A 6,000-nucleotide genomic window follows, 5' to 3' on the forward strand; every position below is an offset into this window, starting at 1 on the left:
TGATTATATGAACTTTCTGGACATCACTATTAAAAAAGACGTCCTAGGGCAGCAGTTTGCATCTAATGTATATAGAAAGGAAACCTTTTCTAACTCATACCTATATTTCACTAGTTCCCATCCGTTTAAACAGAAGAGAAGTATTATCAAGGGACAAGTTGTCCGTAGTTGTAGGATGACCTCTTTGGACTCGGACTTCGAAGACGAAAGTCAGAGTCAAAGAAATGTTTATATCTAGGAAGTATCCTAACTATTTAATTGATGAGGTTTTGGAGGAAGTAGAGAATGGGAGAAAGGATAGATTTGCCCCTATTTTGGGAACAGGAGATACAAGTGTGATAGTACCAATAAATGTGCAGGGTACCACACAACAACCAGGGGTGACGTTACCAGGGATGAAATCAAGAAACCTTGGGGGTAATTATGTGATGTTTTATAATCAGAATACCTCTAGGGTTAAAAACATTATCACTCAACACTGGAGCAGGTTTAGGTGTTATTCAGAGTTGGACGTTTTGTTTACCAACACCCTAGGATTCACATAAAAAAAGGCAGGAACCTCAAGGATTTGCTGGAGCATAATGGTTCTGTTGGTTCATGTAAGAAATTGGGAACCTACAAATGTGGGGCATGTGCCCAATGCCCATATATACTTAGACAGGATTCTGTACACATCCTGTCAAGAGACCATCAGATTCATAGTAGTAGTTTTTCCAATTGTAATAGTGAAGGCTTGATTTATTTAGCCTTATGTAAAACCTGTGGTGCATTTTACATTGGAAAAACTACTCGTAAACTCAGGAGGAAGATTTATGAGCATTTATATGCTATTAGAGTCGAAGATATTAAAAATGCCTTGTTTAAACATACACTGACATGTTCCCAAGCAAAATGGGGCTTCTTTGTTGAAGAGAAGGTGCAATGTGATGTGAGGGGGGGCCGTGGGAAAATAGGATAGAGGTGAGAGAAATATTTTGGCAGTTGTTACTGGAAGCCAATAGATTCCCAGGGCTGAATGAATACATATCCATTGCCCTTATTTTAAAAATGAGAGCTGCAAAACTATAAAATAAGTACATATATTGTTTTGCAAGTTCCTTTTGTTGGTTTTTGATTCAAGTTTATTTATCTGTCCAACACATTGTGATGGCTTTAGTATTTATATATTTATTTTAAAGTTCTTTTAAAAAATGTGCATGTTTTTATCTACTTTCATCTGTATTTGTGGCAAGTTGGTAGGTTGTCACGAATATTTTAGTTACGGGATTTAATTGGTGTCAATTAAACAATTGTTTTAACTATTAATTAAATTGGGAGGGGTATATAAGCAGGCACAGCCTTCATTCATTCATTTTACATCTGAAGAAGTCTGGTGGATGAAAACGTTTTGTATTGTGTGGCGTTTATGTGATTAAACCTGCTGCTGCTTACACCTACAGGCTCATGTTTTATTATTACCTTCTGCCTCTTTGGGTGCCTGTTGTGGTTTTTCTGAACAGATCTGACGACTCTTCAACTTCTAATACAGCAATATCTGCTCTATCAACTGTTGCAAAGGAATGATCTGCATCACCATCAGTCTTATTAATCCCATTGTTTTCACTGCGTATTAAATTTGCAAGCATACAATTCTCATCCAGCTGGCTTTATACAGCCACAGCTTGAGCCATGTAGTCAGCACCTGTCTTTCTCCTCTTTTTTTCTTACAGTAATGTTCTTTAATCCTTCCGCGTTCAGTTTTGATTTCTTCCTTTTCACCAGTCCCTTGCCTCTTTTTTTCTACCTTCTCTTTTGAAAACATGATGCCTTCTTCTGTTGGCTGAAGGTTTTCTGATACAAAAATGTTACCATTCCCTATAATCTGTGTGTTACATAACAAAACAGTGTCTTTTTTAGCACATATTCTCTTTACTTTACAGGCATTTATCAGATTATCTTTCTTCCTTGTTAACTTATTTTGTTCTTTCTTTTTTGTTTCCTTCTACACACACTGAATCCTCAGAATTGCTGAATACTTGCAACCAGAATTCACAAGTTGTCAGAGCATCATCTTGTTTCATAGGGGTTGAATGATCTTTACAAACAAACAAGCGACACGTCATTTCCTAAATGTATTCTATTTGCTCTTTGTGTAACATTACTGATCTCACCAGACCAATCATTAATGTATGTAACAGTTCTCCAAGCCGTGACAATTGCACAAGTGCAATCATCGTCAGTAAGTCTAGATTTACTTCTAATAATGGTAATCAAATCATCCAACTTTTGACATGAGGAATATAGCTCACCAGTGTTATCAGGTGTTACTTTTAAATATGTACAGCATTTATTACACTGTACATTATATTTGTGCTTCAGCAAATCATTAATGGCATACTCATTTAAGGAATCCAAAGTCAGCTTCAAACAAATAAAAATTATAAAAAAAGGATAATAATCAAAATCAGTAACCACAGAAATCTGAGAGAACTTGAATCAAATTCTATGAAAAAAAATCACAGAAAAATCACACAAGTAAATACACTAAAGTAAGTACAGTAAAGTTGTTCTGACCTTACAAGTGCTGAAAGTCAGACTAAAGCTGTAATTCCTTTAAATCACTATCGCTCGCAGTCGCACTTCTTTTTAACAGTATAGATCAATAAATCACAAACCAAGACAGGACTGTTTAGATAAACTTTGGATTATCCTCTCTGCAGTCTGTATGAATTTATAGCTGACTAGGCTCCTTGGGGTGGCTGGAGCTTGCCTGTCTAAAACATATCCCTTTCTAACAAGCAGTGAAAATTAAAGGTAAAACAAAATATAAATCAAAGTAAATCTTCTTGTCTATAAGCTATCCCTTCCTTCCTACAAACAGTGAACAAAAAGTGGTAAAAAAAAAAATTTGAATAAAACTTCTCTTACCAGTCAACTCCACAGTAAATCACAAGCCAAGATAGGATTGTTTAGATAAGTTCTGGTTCTCCCTTGCCCAAAAAGGACAGCTAACTGGCTGCAGAAGATGTGCCTGACTCTCAGTCATTAGAAGCTTCCTATAGAGCAGCACCAGAGGGACTGAAAGAAACTGATTAGGGTGCCAAGGGACTCAAGATGACCACAGCAGAGTCACTCACCATCCATTGGGGCAAAGAGGACACCAGAGTCAAGACTAAAGCCTCCCACACTACTTTTCTTGCGAAATGGTTTTCCCCAGTCTAAAAATGTATGATTTGAGGAAATTATGACAGGAATTGGTCAACTAACTACCCTAACACTAGTCCTATGTCTAGACAGAAATCCTGACAAAAAATATATACTTTTGTCACAGGAAATGGAAGGCAGACCCCAAAAGAGTATTTATCTGCACAGATATGAAGAAGTCCTAGCTGAGTGCCAATCTCTCAAAGCTGCAGTGAAGAGCAAGATTCAATGGCAAAAAGGTTCTAAGAGTTTGGCACCCTAACCACTGCCTTTAAAGCATTTTTCTTAAGGTCCACAGTGGTTAGGGCACATGGAAGGTACCTTAAAGCTTTAGAAGCTGGCCAGTCATCCATTCCCTTTCAGGATACTTCCCATTCAGCTTAGGCTTCTGCAAAAGTGATGTAATGATGATCAAAAGATACCATGAGGGTCAGACATGACACTCCTTAGTGGAATATCCTGGTTTCCTGATGCAGCACAACTGCTGTGTTGTCCGAAAGCATATGCAGTGTGTCTGTAGAGTCTCTGGTTACCATTCTGCCTAAAAGCCTTTATTATTAAATCTACAGGCACCATCTCTTTGGTTTTCATATGCTTTTTCCTATGAGCATTGTCACAGGTCCCTTGGAGCCTCAGTTTGATTGGGCTCAGCAACTTACATCAGGGGAGTCTGTGACAACTGTCAGGGAATCTGGGTATGGCTTTAACGTGATCCACTGACTGAGGTTCACCAGCAATATCCACCAAAACAGCTTTTTAATGCAGGACATTGGAGGAATATGGCATTGCAGGGAATGGGCTTGTTGCTCCATATATATTGCACAGTTGTCTAACTAGAAGTCTTGCCCAAGGGACCAACTACCCCAACATCATGAGGTATTCGAAACAACAGCAAAATCATATTAAGCTCAGGGAAGTGAAATATAGGGTCAGCAACAGAACTTTTTTTCTGACAGAAGGATTGCCTCCTATTTGATGGTGTCAAAAAGGGCTCTCAGAAACTGGGCTTTTTGGGAAAAAGTTGTGTGTGATTTGGGCAGATTCACAATCGCACATTACAGAAGCAGGTCAGTGTGAACTGCAGAGCAGACTGCACCCACTCTCAGGTAGGGTCCTGAATCACACAGTCATCCAGACAGTTGTAAACGTGAATGTCCTTGGTCCCATGGTGCATAATTATTGGAGCTAGACATTTTGTAAATATCTTAAGTGCAATAGATAAATTAAAGAGAAAGGAGGTAAAGAGTACCAACTGCTTTGAATCTCAAATACTGCCCATGTGTTTTGGCTATGGATATGTGGAGGGAGACATCATTCCGCTCCTGAGTGACCATAAATACCTGATGAAAAGAGAAGAGAATGTAAGGCCTGCAAAGTTAGTATTTTGAAATTTGACAGCTTAGGAATTTTAGTCTTGAAAGATCGAAAGTGGGTCTTCAAGAACCATCTTTTTTTGGTATCAGAAACAGTCATGAATAAAAATCTAAACTTTTCCTTGGTCTAATACTGCCTTTATGCTCCCTGCTTTAGGAGTTTCAGTAGTACAGATACATATAAGTGTCTTTTTACCCTGGGTACTTGAAAGATGCCTGAAGCTTTTTTTTTTGTAAATGAAACCTGTACTCCTGTCTCAGGATTCTTAGAGCCCACAAATCTATACTGATTTTTCCCCAGTGTTTAAGATCTACACCAGAAGAACCACTATTATTTGGGGAGGTATAGGTGAAGATTATGTGGCTAGGAACAGAATGTGTTTGACAGACTTTGGAGGGGGAAGAAAAAGCTCTCTCAAGTCATAACTGTTCTGCCATAGCGTCTCCACTATCAGGGATCACAAGCTTCCCATTTAGCTTAGCTTATCATTCTTCCTAAACTGTCCACTCTTTCCCTTAGGCTGTTTTCCTTCATCATGCTTCTGGTGAAAGGACCAACTTTCTTGTGTACATTCTACTGCATGCAATGTGGAAGTGAAACAGCAGTTTACAGGTCCATAGACAGTTATTAAGCATGCAGTCAGGGAGACCACTGAGGAGCCTAGCTAAGTTTCCCAATAACCCCATAGCAGTGTCAGTAACTTGCTGAGTCAAACAGTAGGCTAAAGGAGGCTGAGGGACTCCTGCTGTAACTTACATCATAGTCTTTCCCTTTTCTTCCAGCCTTTTAAACACTTTTTCAACTAGGAGTTGCAAGAGCATCTCCTTGTCTAATGTGGCATTGACAAGCCATTTTTTTGTATGGTTCTATTACATAGCCAAGCAAAACAAATCCCACGACTGCCATCCTGCATTATGCATGTACTGCATCATAGCCACATTTGATAGATTGCTTGATAATTTAGGAAGAGATGTTACAAAGATCCAGCACATTATCTCTTAGGTCTTCATCTTTTATCTCCTCTGCCTTCTCCTTAATTTGAAACAACGGCATTCCATGGAACTTTTAATACATGAGTTTGGCAGCTGAGAGTCCTAAAGGCCAGAGTGGTAGAAGAGCAACATTCTTCCTCAATCGGTCAACTTCTCTTGTCTTCCTTGTCACTGGGGGGGTGGGGGGTGGGATTCTTAGCTGTAACCCAAAAGGATCCATCCATCAATAACCCCTTTTTCCTATTTTTTATACATGGGGTCAGGGTATCACTTCAACAGTGACCACTATCTACAGCCAATGTTCACATCAAGACTTTTTAGCTGAAATCCATAGGCACCATGGCTGGATTAGCAGGTTTCCTGAAAACATTGTTTACAGGAGCCTATGACCCTATGGAAACAGTAAGGCTTCTGGGAAGCAAGAGAATCAGCTCCAGAGATGCACCAGTAA

At 39.0% G+C, this 6,000-nt stretch overlaps 1 protein-coding gene across 2 annotated transcripts in view; it reads right to left on the minus strand.

Annotated features, from left to right (window-relative positions):
• Nucleotides 1-6,000, minus strand: part of USP30 (ubiquitin specific peptidase 30) — an 811,144-nt gene that overhangs the window by 696,846 nt on the left and 108,298 nt on the right. The gene's annotated exons all lie outside the window — the stretch shown is intronic.

The sequence above is a fragment of the Protopterus annectens genome, chromosome 4.part0, assembly GCF_019279795.1.
Source record: "Protopterus annectens isolate FY-2018-M chromosome 4.part0, PAN1.0, whole genome shotgun sequence".
Classification (NCBI taxonomy): Eukaryota; Metazoa; Chordata; order Ceratodontiformes; family Protopteridae; genus Protopterus; species Protopterus annectens.